Source organism: Egretta garzetta, unplaced genomic scaffold, assembly GCF_000687185.1.
Source record: "Egretta garzetta isolate BGI_Z169 unplaced genomic scaffold, ASM68718v1 scaffold14, whole genome shotgun sequence".
NCBI classification, from domain to species: domain Eukaryota; kingdom Metazoa; phylum Chordata; class Aves; order Pelecaniformes; family Ardeidae; genus Egretta; species Egretta garzetta.
Genome location: NW_009259588.1, coordinates 3339434 through 3356800, shown reverse-complemented (window position 1 = coordinate 3356800; position 17367 = coordinate 3339434).

Below are 17367 nucleotides of genomic sequence, written 5' to 3'. Positions count from 1 at the left end.
GTTCAGCAGTGCACAGGAGACAAAATCACACAGTAAAACTCTGTCTTCTCATCTGGGTGTCATCAGGGAAAATGTGCACTGTGGGTGAGGGCTATCCAGAAATCCCAATACCAGCATGAAACCAGCTGGGAACTCCATCGTCTGGATGCTGCTTTAGCACTTTAAAAACTAACCTTCCTTGCCCCCAGTGGGATTTCAGGCCCTGCAGAAGTCCATTACCTGTCCCTACGCAGGCATGAACAACCCCTCGGAAGTCTCTACAATGTTGTGAGTGCTAAGGTGTTTAACTTGCATGTATTGAGTATATGCTTATCTATCCATAATTGTTTTTGAATGAGGACATAGGCTTGGTATCATGCATTCGTCGCCTTTGTATTCCTCTACATGTCACTTCCAGAGTCAGTTTTGCTGTCAATACTTTATCTTTTGAGAATGTTGGATAAGGAATGCATTGGATATGGGAAATTCTTGCTTTTCTACATAGTGTCTACTTGGATGGTCCTCACAGAGCAGTATGATGAAGCTAAGACATAGTTTGTTTCACCTGCTAGGGAAAGTTGTGAAATTCTAGTTGGAAATAGTGATACTATGATGTTATTCCATGTTTAAGAGAGATCTGGAACCTGTATTAAAGCCGAAAGGCTGGTGGACAGAAGGGCTATGTCTGTACTGAGAAGTTCAATGTGCCTGGGAGTATCCTCTGGCACTGAGGTTATGGACAGCCCATGTCCATATCATACAACTCTTACTCTCCGTAAGAAAGTGGCCACATCCAAACTGCCTTATGGGATTTATCCCTGGGCTGTATTTTTCCCCTGTGGTGCCAGGGAGAGTGCTGGCAAGCCTGTGTCAAACCTGTGCCAAGGACTCATCTAATAACTGAACTATAGAGACAATTAAAGTCTACTGTCTGGGATTGCTTCTTGGCACTGTTTAATTTACTGATGTGGAAGTGGCCAACGAGGAATGCCTGGCTGTTTTTTCTCCAGTTATCCTGTTTATTGAGGATCAGCACTCAACTGGTGCATTTCATGCATTTGGGAACTCATTTTGTCTTAGCACTGCTGAAGACTTTGTTATGGTTTTGCATTAAAATGACACCCATGTTACTGCTGCATATTTCTTAGGGGGGAAAAAAAAAGGAAGAAGCAGCCTTAAGTGAGTGTAACACTGGCCACTGTACATGAGGCCAGTAATGATGGGAGTGAAAGAGTTTGCCTTTCCCCTGAGGTATTTTTTTGCCCTTCCTTTAAGATTTCAGGGGATGATAGTGATGACTTTTCACCGTAATATATACTGCTTTTCTGCTGCATGCTTCAAGTACATGCCTGGTGTGTGTATCTATATGCATAGACACATATCCACATACATTGCCCATTTACAGTGGAGATGTCTAGTAGCTGTGTATGATTTTGGGGTGGTTGGTATTAAGTGATAGTGACAGGTCACGTGAACGCTGAGGCTCAGACCCAGCAGGAGGCGGTGCATGTGCATCTTCAGCATTAACACAATCGACATCCGCTCGGCAGAAGGGTGACCGGGCCTTTCCTTAGGAAACATATGCCAAAACTATTATTGGAGACTACGTCATGGCCTGCGGCAAACTGGACAGGATGTTAATGAGGAGGGAATTGTGGAAGAAGGAATCTGAGTGCATCCCATATTATCAAAAGAGAATGCTGAATAAACAGATTATTTCCATTACTGTGCCCTGTCAGAAGTCTTGGTATTTTGATCTTTATCAGGTTTATGCTGAGAAAGGTTTATTTTTCATTACTTAGTTGATACAGGTTTGGGGGCGTTTTAAGTGCAATAAATAAATATATAAATGCAAACATCTGGCAGGCTATAAAAGACACTGTGGACCCAGGACAGCTCATTATTTCTCCTTGATAAAGAAATCTCTGGTGCATCCTGTGATGTCTGTGACAGTGTGTAAGGAGGCATTCCACTATGTCAAGCCCAGAGTCATAATTCTGTCTTATCTGTTGCAATAATGAGACTTTTTGAACTACTGAACTCAGCCGAAGTTATAGGTGTAAAGAAAATGGTTTGTGTTTTGCAGCTATTTATAACAGGTGGAGACCAGGGAATTCGAACTGGCTATTTTTTCATTTGAGGACCATGTATCAGAATCTGAGCTTAAAAATTGTGTTGATGATTCCAGCAGTGTCTGGCAATAATTTAATTTCATATTTGGCAATTTTTTTCTGTAGTCCTTGATTGGAGATTCAATATTTTATTGCTTACTTTGCTTCTAGTTGTTTTTTCCTTTATCTTTTTTCCTTCTGTCCCTCTCCCCCCTCCCTGAAGGTTTGCCTAAGTAGAAAGAGTGAAATAGCCAAAATAAATAGCTTTGGGGGTAACAGCTGTCCATTTAAAGTATTTCTTTTGTGTGTTTTAGAAAGCAAAATACCAAAACAATAGCAAACCCCATATTTTTTTCCAAGATGCCAACTGTTAAGAGGTTGCATTTTTACGGATTGATGAGAAGTTCAACATTTACATTAGTTTCATGTCCCTTGAAATGTTACGTTGGTTCTCTGTTTATTTATAAAGTTAATTAAATATTTCCAAAGTCACAGCAAGTTCATCTTATCATTAATTTTCAGCTGCCTTGTCTTCACCAGACAATGAATGTATTTTTTCCTACATCGTAGCTAATGTGCAGTAACTAACATGAGGTAAGCTGTAGTTGTAATACGAGTTATCAGGATGACGTGGCTCTTGGCCTTCTGGCAAAGTGTTCACAAACTCCCTTGTTTTTGTTATGCTTTTACCAAATGTCAGCTAATATGTACTAAGAATAGGTCTTGCTGCCTTGCCGCCCTGACAGGAGTGACCTCAGCCCTGACCTGGAGCTTCCCTGTCTCGGGGTGCAGAGATGGCTTGTGTGCTGGAGCGGTTCCAACCTCAGCCCCTGAGGTGCAAATCCATGCCCTGGTCTGCTAGAAATGAGATGTTTGGTGTTGCAAAACCCATCAAACAGCCCTCGACTGGCAGTCACTGTCATTCATTATCAATCTAAGCTTGATTTGAGGAACCAACTATTGGTAAAGGGCCATCTACAACATTTGTTGTTTGTTCTTAAACTTTCCTTTGCAGGGAAAATGCCTCTAAATATCAGGTACTTAAGAAAGGGAGAAGTAGGATCTGATCTGTTTGTTTATGTACCATATCGTCATTCCAGGTGACCTAGTTCAGGATTGTGATGAGATCTGAAGAGCAGAGTACTGAAAATGTTGTTTGTGAGAGCCTGTGTGCCAGAACAATATGGGGTAAAATCATCTTAATGAGATGCTAGATCATCGGCAGAATGCATCTCTCGGTAAATACAGTGGATTTATTTTCCTTAAGAGGAACACAATGAGCGTCTCGCACGAATGCACTTTCATAAGGCTGAAAGAAAATAAATAGAGGTTTTGGTTCTTTTAAAGCTTGAGCAGAAGCAATTTTCTGCAGTACCCCACAGTTGCAGCCATCGTGATTAAACAGTTGTTATTGCTAGCCTGCTCTAGATTCACACACAGTGATGGGACATCGAACAAAAAACTTCTGTCATTCTCTGGAAATAAAATAACTGTCCTTAGTTTGTTTGGCAAAATAAGCACAGAGATGTTGTTTTATTATTGTAAACCAAGATCCAGAACCTGAGAGTCCAAAATAGTACTGTAGCTTCCAGCTAAAAATCAATGCCTGTCAGGTGGTATCACATCCACTCCCTTTTCAGCTTTATTTGACCCAAGAGGAAATTCCTTGAAATGCTTGCTAACCTTTACTGAACAAGAGGAGTGACTTAATAAACATGATTTTTCCCTGGGGAGTTTTACTGCTTGGCCTAGGTTTAGGCAAGGTTTCCCCCTTGACATTTTTCTACCCATGTTCTAAGTCTTCCAAGGAACACAGCAGTAGCTCCCAAGGAGACAAGTTGCATTGGTGTTCTCCTGGAAGAAGTGTAATATTTGTTGACCACAGCCTTAGCAAAAAAATTGTGCTACATATAAGACAATAAGAATGGTGTATTTTTACTGTTCTGAATTTGCAAGTAGAATCTTGTAAATCGTAGGAGTTTTCATTATCTCACTCTTTATAGGCAAAAGGTAAAGTTATGGACAGTGGCTAGGAAACAGAGTGTATTTTGCTTTTCCTTAATGCATCCTGCTAGTAAACTTGTGCTGACTGCAGGTCATGTTATAAAATGAATGAATGAAAGATGAATGAGTAAAAGTTATTTACAGAAAGGAAGTTGCCTTACTATGTGTTTTCCCATCCTGATTCTGGTTGATGACATCCTATAGTTAACTGTTTAACTTCAGTGAGTAAAACTCATAATAACCTCTTACTGTTATTCAAAATATGAAAAAAAAAAAAATCCATGCTTTCTCACTTTTCTGTCCTTGCAATGTGGAGTGAAATCCACATTGCTCAAACTGAATACGTGCAAGACTGTACTGATTTTTTTTCCTCTTAGTCTACATCCATCAACCAGAATAAATATTGAAATAATAAACATACCTTCCCACCCAGAGGATGGCATTGCATTCCTTTTCACTTCCAGACATGAAGAATTATTTATGCTTGCTTGTTTGCTGTGTCAGAACTGAAGAGCATGTTAGCATTTCTTTGCCACTAGTGTGCAACCAAAAAGGCGCTTTCCTTGATGGAAGTTCTCCACTTTTTAATTGTCCCACTACTGCCTGAGTCTCTGTAAATATGAACATCTCACTCCAAGGATATATACTAGAAATGCAATTTAATAGACTTGCAGGCTATAAGAAATAACAGAGCTGCATCAATAAGAGGTGAAAATTCAGCCACACTTTTAAAGATGTGTTGGTCTGGCTGCTGGTAACGTTTTTCTTGTTTTTAAAGCCAGTGTTTTGAGACACATACATATATACATGTACATAGATGTATGTATGTGTATGCATGCATAACAGGAAAGAATTCTTTTTGATTAGTTGGATAACTAATTCTGTGTGGACAAACGATGGTAATGAACATACAGCCATTATTTGTCAAATCATTTTAGCTTAGTTTTGTATTATACCCGGACTTAACTCTGCTCTGCATTCTTATGTGTACACCACATTATTTTGCTTGTTACCGCTTAACTGTCACGCAAGTAGTACCCATCCTTGTACCATGACTGGACAGCAAATTTACAGAGCACAGGTCATGGTTATCCAAATAAGCTCATTGTTGTGATTTTAATACAGGAAAGTGAAATGTGATTAATATGTGATGTTTTAGTATTTTAAAATTATTCCTTTGGCTTTCAAAAAGCATAGTTTGCTCTTCTGGGCTAGAGAAGTTACTTCATTCTTAGTACTTCATACTTGATTTTTAAAAGAGTTATCAAACTGTGGAATGAGTTTTTTTGGTTTTCTTGACTTTAGTACACTTTAATTTCAAATACAGGATTGAAGGGGTTTTTTTCCCCTATTCTTTCTGGATAGGATTACTTTGGAGATAATGGGAGCATTGTAGCTTAAGTTAACATGGCATTGGCTTTATTGCTTTAACTTTGATGTGAATAAAATTGGGGATTCTAGCTGATCATTTGCATAAATAGTACTTAATTTAACTTTCTCCTCCATAGCTTGCTTTCTTCATGACTTGCAGGTGGACACAGAAAAAACCTTCAGCTACTGAGTTCCGACTAATGCATTTTAGGATTCTGGTTTGCATCACCTAGTGTACATCATCTTACCTTGATTAAGATTTATTTCCCACCATGCTACATTTTGATCAGCTTAAGGTGTGTCAAAGTATACATGTACAACCATAGAAGACTTTTAGCATATGTCTTAGCTAAGACATGTTAACAGATCACTTTTAAATCTCAGACTAGACAAAGTCTATGATGCTCTTCCACTTTTACTTGTGTACAACTAAGGGAAGACCTTTAGTTCCATCCTTGGATGCTCAGCCTGCCACTGGCACATCAGCCTGTCTTTTTTTTACGATTCATAGTCTAATTAATAATTTCATTCCCCATGTCAACCTGAGGAAGAACTGAGTCTGTTCTTTCAGAGCTGTGTTGGTAACTGGAAAGTCATAAAACTCAGAATTATGCAGGTGAATTACTGCTGTAAATGCCCAAACTGAGGCGTAAATCAAAAAGTGAATTTGCTTGCTTGCAAAGTTTTCCTGGAAAATTGTTCAGCGCTCATTGTGTCTTGGTAACTGTACTATTCACAAGGTGCAGTCTGTTTTTATTGATTATACATACCTAGCATGAGCATTATATTTATTGTGGAACAACATACACTATACATATTACACACAGATTTTGTATTCTTACCAAAAGTGGCATGGTAATAATGTATTCTTCAGTATTTTGTGGCAATTCTACATCGGTACAAAATACTGCTACTGCAGCCTGGAATTAATTCCTTACAAAGGATATTTCTGTCCCCCTCCCTGTTCCTTTGGATGATACTTAAAGGCCTCTGTAATCACGTGGGCATACAAAACAGGCATTAGGAGAGAAAATGAAGCAGGAGATGACACTGGTTCTTACCAAGGGCTGATTATGCTCGTAAGAGCTGGATCTTGGCAGTTAAATACCTTAAGTCCTGAGGGGAGTTTCGTTAACTGTTGTTGATTTATAATATTTGATATACTGAAAAGAAGGAATCCTGCCTAGTACAGTGTATGTAATGCTGATGGCCCTCTACAAATCAAAATATAATGTATGCTTAGATCTGAAAATTGGGATGTTTTGATCAATACCAGTGCAAATGCATTGTTATTGAATAGCCGTAATAACCAACGAAACAAGAGCAAGAGCAGCTGAAGAAAAAAAAAATCTGTCTTTTTTTCCCTCAAAGAGCACTAGTTGAATACACTCACTGCTCATAGAGCATTATTGACATGACTTTTGTTAACAGTGAAAATCACATCCTGCTCTGGTCCTAAAGACTGACTTTTTAATAGTCACCTCCCCTTCCAGATTCCTGAAGTAAGAAGGGATTCATAGGTGATGTACGACAATAGAAAAGGTCTGATTTCTAGGGCTGAAGAAGAGTACTTTTACAAACAGATAACCCGTTAAACTGGGTGGTTAAGAGATTTTAGTCAGTTAAATTGCTTTTGGCTTTTCCGTCATGCTGAGTTAATTAAAATTAGGAGAGAAAATAAATGAGATGCAAATGTAGCAAGCAGCAAATAAGTAAAAGAGTTACTGTAGTCTGCTGTTACTGGAGGATATTACAGAAATTGTAATGTGGAGGCACTTAGGGATTTTTCCATTGAACAGTGTACTTAAAATCCTATAGGAGCCAAAACCAAAGGATCTATGAGCCATATGGTTTACCATTGACTACCCATACGTCTGAGATACTGTCCTGGCCCTGGAGGAGATCCAGTAATTTAAGTTGAACTCAAGTATGAAGTGGCTAGTCACTACTCTGAGAAAATGCAGGATATGTATGTGTGTAAGTGTCACAGCAAGAGAAAATAATACAGTAAACCTATCTAATATTCTTAAGCCTTCAGATAAGTTTTGCATCAAATATTCCATTCCCTCACATTCTATTATCTATAACCAGGCTTGGCTTATGTTTTTTATCATTGTATTGGCAGGATTAAGGAACAAACTTCTACTTGTTTTTACACACACTTTGAAATAGTATTATTAAAACAAACGTTCAAGTAAAATACTGAGGAAACACTTCGTATGTGCTTAAAAAAAGGCACAAAATAGAGTTTCTTGCCACACTCCTCTGTCATACAACTGAACGTGTCTGGATACTATTTTATCTTCAATTATTGAGACTCATCCTAAAATGTTTGAGCAATGCAACCCATGGAAGTCTGGGGACACTGAAATTAAAGCTGGACCAATGTGTCTTCAGCATTCTGATAATGATGGTTGGAGGTGGATGGAGATGGTTGGAGAAACCCTTGCCTTCCTCAGTTTTCTCTCCAGCCTGTGAAGTGCACTGCAACCTACAGCTGGAGCTGTTTGTAAGCAGGACTCAGTGTCTGACGAGATAGCATAAATATGTAAATAAAGTAGTAGCTTTCATTTAATTTGGAGTAGAGATAGGGAAGATAATGAGGCTTCCTACTAAATTTCATTGCCAAAATATGTTTTATTGGTTGGAAGGAACATCCTTTACTAGCTGATCTTGTGCTGACTGGAGCTGTGAGTGCAGAGTTTATGCCAGGTATCACGGCTCTTTGATTTGTATCCATTCCACCTTGCTGTAAAGGAAAGTGGGCTTGAACCTCCTGGGTCATTAGGCCTCCCAAAACTAGCATAAAAAAATATTTCGCCCTCTGTTGGCAGCACAACTTTTTACTACTTGTAGCACATGTTGGTATTATAATCAGGAAAGGCAAGCTTGGGTTTTGTGGAATTCAAGCACTGCCTTGAATAAGGATGGATTTTAACGCATGCTTACACATGTGTCAGGGTGCACAGCTGAATGAAGCCTGTAATTTAAAATTATATATGTATATATATATGAGTTCATTGAGCAGATAACACATGACCGATTGGTGAAGTAGCTTGTAAAATACAAAATTTATAAATAGGTTAAAATACACTATAGTAAATGAAGAGTAGAAAAACAATCCTAACTTTAAAGTAATCTTAAACTGAATGTAGTACTCCTATGTAGACACCTGTAGGAACTGTAAGTTAAATACCTGACCAATGTATATCTTCTCAATTTTCAGTTAATATTAAAGACTTTGCCTCACTTGTTATTATTTTTAAACTGCGGATTAATGAGCTGAAACGGGGAGAAATGGTTGCAGAGCAACTGAAAAATCTCACTGTGAGGTAAAGCAAATAAAATCTCACTTCTGGACAACCTGCACACCATATCCATAGAGTTCACTGTTTGATACCTCAGGAAAAGTTGGTGTGTCCCAAACTTCCTTTCTTTTAGTTTTTTTAATCTAACATGACTTTGTCAGTTGGTGAAAGCTATTACCGCTGGATTAGGTGCCTCCTTAATCTCAGTCACAACAGCACAATATCTGTAATGTTTTGAAATTCATATGCTGGTAACTGCAGAGCCCTATTAACAATGCTATGTATTATTATTTATTTATACCATAAACTTTTATCTTACACGAGGAAAGTGTTATGTTTTAGGTTTTTTTCCTCTCCCCCTTTTGAATTGGATGTTGGTGTCCTTAGAAGTCAAGACCCAGTGACCTGGAGGGAAGACCTAAGGACGGGAGTTCCAGCACTCATTTCTCTGTTGTCTCTCTGCCCCTGATGGTCCCCGGCATGGGGTTTGCAGAGCTTACTCTCCATTCCAGTATTTGCCCTGTTCGTTATAGTAATAAACTCCTGATATCTTCACTGGCACCTTTAAGTAAATTCCCTTGGTACTCTGGAAGATTACATTAGATATTAATGGCAGCTACACCTTGTACTCTGTTGGCAGTCCAATAGGCCCAATAACACATAGTTTAGAAACCAAGGGCACTGTGCTCTGTCTTGCATGGTATTTTCTTGTAGACTTTTTTTTCAAGACACAGCTGAATTGTTTGTTGTTTCTAAAAACAATTTGCAACTGTTCATATTAGCAATTTTTTAAAAAAGTTAGAGATGAGTGCTTACAAGATTCCTTTCTTGGTGACAGTCACTAGTCATTTGCAGACACTCAGTTTTGTAATGACTTTACTGGACCACTCAAAGCCCAGAGATTAAATTCTCACAAGCAAATACATGATGTTGGATGACAGGTATGAAAATTAAAGATGAAGGAACTGAGTAGCTTTAGGAATGGGACTTCAGGTTCTTTCAACAGTTTCACCTTTAATCTTTCAGCAAGGCTGAAAGCTTGGGTATAGTTTAGTATGCTGAGACTTGGTTTTAGATACAGCCATTTAACTTTACCAGGCTATCTTGGGGGACTTTATAGTTCTTGGCTTCACGGAGGATGATGATCTGCTGGGGAACGACTGTTTTACAAGTGAAAAGGCAAAAGTGGTTATAGTTCTGTTTGTCTGTCCGGTCTCCTTTAAATCTCCAGTCCTGTGGATAATACATTATCGGACCGATTCCAGTTTCCTGTTTATATAGGGTCTGGCTTTGATGCGAGTACAACAGATTAAGAAGCAGAAGCAGAGTTCCTGTTTTAGTAATTTCTCATTGAGCTGTATATAAGTCCAATGACACTGTGCTGACAACTATTAAAAACATCAGACCGGTGAGCACATGCTTTTACATCAGCACCAAAGGTTTAAAGGCGTACCACCTCAGCAGCAGCCCCACTACTTCATCTTTGATCAAAGCTACAGATTAGAAAGAAATTTTGCATGTTGTTTTTCACGTGTTTTAAGTTAAGAAAATCATTCTGAAAGATTTGTCTCTACAAGAGAATTTAAGTAAATAATTCCTGCATTAGATTAAATCCCACAGTTTTTGTCTGAAGTTCATTTATCAGCAAAATGATCTGGAAACCATTGATAGGCTCTTCTGGCAATTTGTTAGTTGCGTTTTACATTAAGTCATGCTTTACTTGCAGTTTTAATGTCTTTAGAAAAGTTTCTAGCTGCTGTCTCTTACTATGCCTTTGCCTGATAAATTATAGCTCTCTTCAGTACAGAGTTCCTCCTCCCTGGGACTGGGATACAGTAACCCGTGCCCTGACTCTTGCCATTGTGCTAATGATTTGTTTGGGTGCCCAAACTTCTTGTTTCTATGTGGAATTCTGTTATTCCTTGCATAAAGTAATGTTCTGTCAACGTGTCGCCTGGCACAGTAATACACCTCCACCAGCATGGTCTGCAAACCACATACTCTTCTTGTTCAAAGACAGGCAATAGAAAACCACTTATTTTATGGCAAAATAAAAAAAAAATGCATTTCAATGTAATTCTTTGTGCTTGTAAATAGACTTAAATGTCCTAAGTGGTAAGTGTTAAGCCTATTGCCGTGAAAGAAGTGTAGTAATTCAGAGTAAACTTGCGAGGAACTCTACAAGAAGGTGACCTCTACATGAAGTCCCAGCTACTTGGAAGTTCATGTGAGCAGGCCAGGACACTTTTCCCCCTCAGTCTGCAGCTTCTCTTCGAAAAAGGTTTGTGATGACCCCGCTTCACATTATTTTTTCCTGAGTTAACTTCCAAGCTGATTAGCGATACTAAAGTGTGTTATTATAATAGGACTTGTCTGTACTAAGTATCCATCCCAGGTAACTCTGGAAAACTGCCTCAGTTCTTTTCCCCAGCAACACTGGCTGTAAAAATCAGAGCAATGCAAGGTGTTTAGGATACTCTTTTCAGGCTACATTTTGTGTTAGCAAGTTTGCTAGTTGTATAGTTTAATTGGTATGTGAACTTAGCACACCATTTTCTCTTTATGAGTTGTTGATGTTACAAACCCCTGTTATTTTCTATTTGCCTTCTTTGGGAGTTTCACCAAGAAATTATAAATATGCCTATGCATATGGATTCCGTTATATGCAGTATAATTCCAGTAACAGTATCTATGATGATTGTAGCATGATACCAATAACAGAAAGCTTATACTTACAGATATTTGAATAATCACTTCAGTGCCTATTTACATTTGAAGTATAGAACTGGCTAGATTTAATTTCTGCTCTGGTATATGATTATCCTCTTACCGACTTTTTGATCTTTTCTGCTACCTGTGGTTGTGTAATTTACATTTATGTAATGATCCCGAATGCTTAGAAAATCAAAAAAGCATCATCTGCTATAAAAGTACTCCCATCATGAAAGGGTTAGTTGTCAAACGTTAAAACTAAGAGCCAGTTGGGAATAATTAAACCAGGACTTGCACTTAATAAGGTGCATACAAGCGTATTGGAACTGCTGAATTCAGAGGTGGACTGAGCTGTTCTTATATTTGTTTTGAAGTTGTTAGCTCTTGAAAAAAGAACTTTAAATGAAGGTAGTTTATTAAGCTCACCTCTGCTATCTTTAGTGAGACACTGAGACTTCATTTGTGGAAGCTTCCTTCTAACCTCCCATCCCCAGTAAAATCCAGGCAGTTTATCTATCTTTAGAAAGGGCCCCCAACAGATTTGTTTAAAACCACCTTTACTGCAGGTGCTTGTGGAACAATAGACACCGAATAGGGTTTTTTGTAGGTATGTGATGTGAAAGCAGAGCTCACCATGTTAAATTCAGTTGAAATCTTGTCTGTTTATATTATCTCCCTACCAATGGAATATTCAGTATGTCTAAGGAATCCCTGTGACCACATCAGATTATTGTGGTGTTCATGTGTTATCAATCAGTAGGCCTGAGAAAACAATATATTGGTCTGTATAATTCCTAAATGTATTATTGCTAAAATACCAGGATTTTTATTTCACTTTTCTTTGGATGTCACATTGCTAAACTGACATTTAGGGAACTTGCAGGGTGACTGAAGAACCGAATGCTTCTCAAGACAAATCCTTATATCTTCCGTGCATTGCACAAGCATATTCATGGGGATAAATTCCTCAGAGGAGCTTTAAACTGTATAAGAGAGCCTAATAGGATTTAAAAGCTGTAAAGTTGGTTAGCACAGTTTATAGCCTGCTTGGATGGGTATGGTCTATGTTTTTTTTTCAGGCCAAGGTCAATTGTATAAATGGTGCTGTAAAAACTGCTTGTGAACAACTGTAAAAGATACCTGCTGACTGAGGCAAGACACTTTCAACAAACATTTGTGTTTGTAAAGTAAATTTTTAGAGCTGGTGTAGAAAAAGTGGAAGACAACTTTTGCCAGAGGTAGATCATAGCTCTTGAGTTTGGGTTGACATTTTTTTTTTTAAATTGCTGTCTCATGACATCACTTTTTTGAGAATTTTTTTTTTTTTTCTTTTGTGGGAACTATAGTTGGTGATGAAAAAAGGACATTTGCTTTCCTGGATTGTTTGGGCTAATGCCTCTGGGTGGAAAATGGGACTTCTTTTTCTGAAGTGGATTGTACAAAAATTTCTACTTGCAGCCACTTACTGCCATAGCCATGAAGCCACTTAAAACAGTCTGTGACCAACTGCTTTTGAAAGGAATGGAAATGTCACAAGCCAATTATTGCAATGTATAAATGATTTATTGAGACCAAGACCATACCTGTGTTCCATGAGTGTAACAAGGTGGGGGCTTGTGTTTTGAACCCCTGTCATTACTTTGCTTAATTACCTGTTGTCCATCTTCTGCAAGAAGGAGCCGCGAGGCTTGGCTGGTCCTCATGGGATGCCTGCAGGCAGCTGCTGGTGGCAGGCATTGCCAGCACATTGCTGCTAGTGTTTAGGAATTGTTGTACTGCCACTTGGGACTGGGTAAAGCGGGTCTTCAGTTACGTATCCAAACACTGTGGCCATTTAACCCTGCTTCTTAGGTTCTCTCTATCCTCTTAACACAAGTGCACATTGAATTTCAGTCACCCAAGAAATGTAGACCTGTGAGTCTGGGCCCATGCCAAGGCTTGTTTGGCATGCGGTAGAGTTGGGCTGCTACAGGGGTAACCTCAGTCGACAGGGAGTGGCTGATAAGCCTGCATGCCTCGGTTAAATATAGTCAGCATATAGGTAACATTTATACCTGGTTTGATTTATCCTGATATTTATTTCCACTGGGACAATGTTTTATTCTGCTTTAAATCCAACATGGAAGAGATACGGTATGTCTAAAGATGTAGGTGCATGCATCTGCTGTGTAACTGGCATGTCTTTGTTGACACTATGTATATAAAATGCTCAAGAAAAGAGAAAAATCAAAGCTTAGCTCATATTTGTACTTTCTGTTCTGGGTGTGATGTTGGAAGCAAAGCTGAATCTCTACAATTAAGCGGAGTGACTCTGAAGTCCTCCAAGGAGAAGCTGCATGGATAGGCCACCGCAGCAGCTGGCAGACCTTCCTTTTGCTGTGCGAGGTGATGTTTGTATCCCAACACAGTCTCCATGGAGAGTCTCCAAAATTACTTTCTTCTCCCAAATATCTGTAAGAGACTTCCTAAAGAGAAGGTGGTGGTCCCCAGGCCAGTGTCCTCTCTCAGTCCTAACAAGAGGTGGTTAGTATGGCTGCCTTTCCCTTACCAGAGATGAACTTCTGCTCCTAACTCATGGCCACCTACCATGTTTGCTATGCTCCCTCTTTTAATGCAGCATTTAAATATCATGGCAATGTGCATGTAATAAAACTTGAAGATCAATAAATTGACAGTTTGTATAGTATTGTAACACATAGAAATGGAGTAGCCAGCAGCTAGGAACTATGTCAGCAACACCACTACCACCATCACCATGAGTACGTAAACTGGATGCTCCAGGTCTACCAAGCTGCTGTGCCTGAATGGATTTAGCAGCATGTAACACAAGTTCTTCCTGCACCAACCAGGCATTCTATCTTGAACAATAGAAAAAGAAATAAAATAACAATTTAAAAAGCCCAACCACAACGACATACCACCTCTGTTTTTAACAGTGAGATACCAAAAGCTTACAGTGGTGCTTTTCTATTTGGCTGTTGCAGTTACTGAAAAAGAAGAGTTTCAAGAAATTGCAATTTTAATGCAATTTCAGGCAGGAGAAAAAAACCCAAACCAAATAGTCCAAACAAACTGCTCATAGAAGAAGAGAAAAATAGTTTGAAGTTTAAAATAGCATTTCAACAAATCCTAAGACTTATAATTCCCTTGCAAAAATATCTCTGGGCAGAGCTAAGGCCTTTTACCCCATGTAAGCCTCCTTCCAAGTAGAGAGGGCCAGAGTGGCAGGCAAGAGTTTTGCAAACTATCCCATTACTTTGGAGCACATTTAGCCCTCATTTTTTTATATATCATGGGCAGCTTCAGTTTTAAGCTTTGAGCTATTGTATATGTAATTGGTATTTTAGAAATATCTATGACAGATATTTTATTGGTGATAGTTACTGGAGTTTGTTACTGTGCAAAGGCATAGATGTAGAGATACAGTATTGCTTATTATTAAATATTCAAAGACTGAGTTACATGGGAGAGTTGGGATACAAAACAGGGCTTTTTTTTTGTCTTTGCTGGCTTTTACTGTAGGCCAGTGAAAGAACTCGGCAGTGTTTGTTTATTGTTTCTGGAATATGTCAAAACTTGCTAATGCACATGTTTTCCAGATGCTAAATCAAAGATGCCTAGGGTTCGGGGGGCTTATTTTTACCCAGCAGTGATGGCCTTGGAACGAGTGACATTCAATCAATAAGCTATGTTTTCTTTTTTTTCAAGGTAGCTAGAAGAGTATGATACAGAGAAAAGAACTGCAACTGTGTGAACTGCAGTTCATATGAGAAATTATTGTCGCAGCTCCTAATGCCAAGTGCACTGGCCTGGAATAAGCAGAGCTGGAACAAAATAGAAATTAAGGAAAAAAAAAAAAAGTTGACTCCCTGCCTTTAATCAGTAAGCAGTACTGTGACCTCTGTAAGTATGAAATAACCCATAAAAGAGCTCATGTTGAAACAACTGTTTGGAAAACTACATAGAATTAAGGTATTTGCATCTCTCAAGAGGCTGTTCATTTAGAAGATGTATATTTTGCTCTGCTTGGAGGCATATATGCTGTCTTCAGCCGAGTGTTATTGTGCTGCATAATATTTGTCCTGTTTGTTGGGAAAGTTTAATTTAGCAAGTTCTAATCGTGGACAAACATCAAATATATTCTGTGATTAAGCTTTGGGTTTGTCTTAGATACCAGTATTTTAAGTTCTAGACATAAAACTATGTAAAGCTCTCTAATGGCTCTTAAAGGAAACCACAAACTGTTTCTTGAGTTGGTTATACAAGGAGTCGCTCCAAGGGACTTGGTCCTGCAGCCCTTGAAGTCAATAGCTGAGCTCCCATAGATTTTTGTGGTGCAGGCACGGCGCGCTCTGCCTTGCGCAGGAGCCAGCTGAAATCAGCCCTCGTGCTCCCTCAGACAGTTCAAAGCTAGCAAAGCTGTCATCATCGCTGGCAAGCCCGAGGGGTAAAGCAAGGACAGGACGAGGCTGCCAGAGCAGTTCCCGGCGCTGAACTCTCCCAGGTCACTCCTCCGGCTCTCGCCCCGTGGAGGTGGAAGGCGCAGGCAGCGGTGGGAGTGAGCACCCAGCAGCCACCCTGGGGTGGGCTCAGGATAGTGCTGGCCGTTCAGCTTGCGTGCTGCGAGCTGTGGTTTGTGTTTTCCACGGCTGGCTTCTCTTATGTGTGTATTTCATCTGAACTTTGAAAATTTCAAGCATGTGTGCAAGTGTTAGGGTGTGCAGCCACCACCGCGGGCAGTGCGAGCCTGCAGAGCTGTTGCTGGCCAAAGAGCGCTTGCATGTGCAGATGCACAGGGGCTGAAATGGTAACACCATTTCTGCAAGATCTTGTACCTGCATTTGAAGTGAAAGCTCAGGCGCCTGCTCTGTGCACACACACAGGCTCAAAAGAAGTCCTGGTGAAAATTTACCTTTGCTGCAGTCCCGCGAAGTGACTAAAAACCCAGCGCATACATTTTCAGTTAATCTTCCTAGGCCATGCATTATTCAAAGGAAGCTTATCTTACAGAGAGTCCTGTTATTCAACTGATTGCATTAAATATTGATATAAACCTTTAAGTAAAAGAAGTGGTTACTCTCCTCCACCATGTCTGTGCTATTTGATCATGTATGTGAAAATAAGTGTGTGTGTGTGCACGCGCACGCATGCACGGGTATTTGTGATCTCATGGCCCACAGTAAATCTTGAAGCATTCGCCAGTGGTTCCACTATAGGTAGGCACACTCAGGATGTGCTTTTTCTTTGACAGTGCCACGTAGCAGTGCCTTGATTAATGTTATTACTCTGAAGAATATAGTAAAAAAAAATTCAGCGGAGCAAGAAAGTTATTGTTACAATAAAAGCCATTGAAATGAACATGCTTATTAACACGCCTCTCAATTGCAGAGAGACTAAAAGACAGGCAGCGCGTTCTTCTCTTCCACGTTGCCCTGCATATTTTGTCATTATGCTGCAGAGCTGTCGCGACTGCTGTCTCCTGGTTATGATTTTCAAATCCCAGTTGATGATTAATACCTTCGGCTCAGACAATTGTAAAAGACCAGTGCGGTTGCTGTGCATACATTTGCACACTGCTCTGGCAGTAGTGATGTGCATCGCAATGTGGAGGGGCATGGAGGGTAGAAGGGAGCCCAGAGAGAGGAAGAAAGAGGGTGTCGCACAAGAAATAACTTTTTCTCTATGTTTGCCCCATTTGTCAGGTCAGCACTCAGGCAGGTTTGACTAGAAAGCACATCGCATAGAATGCCTTGCATTTTTGCAGCAGTACCTTTTATTTAGAAGCACCCTAAAGCCTCCCGTGAGGAAATAAAAAAAGTCTAGGTTTCATGGATAAGGTCCATTCAGTGTCTTCAGGTAAAGAGGAAGAATGGACAAGGTGC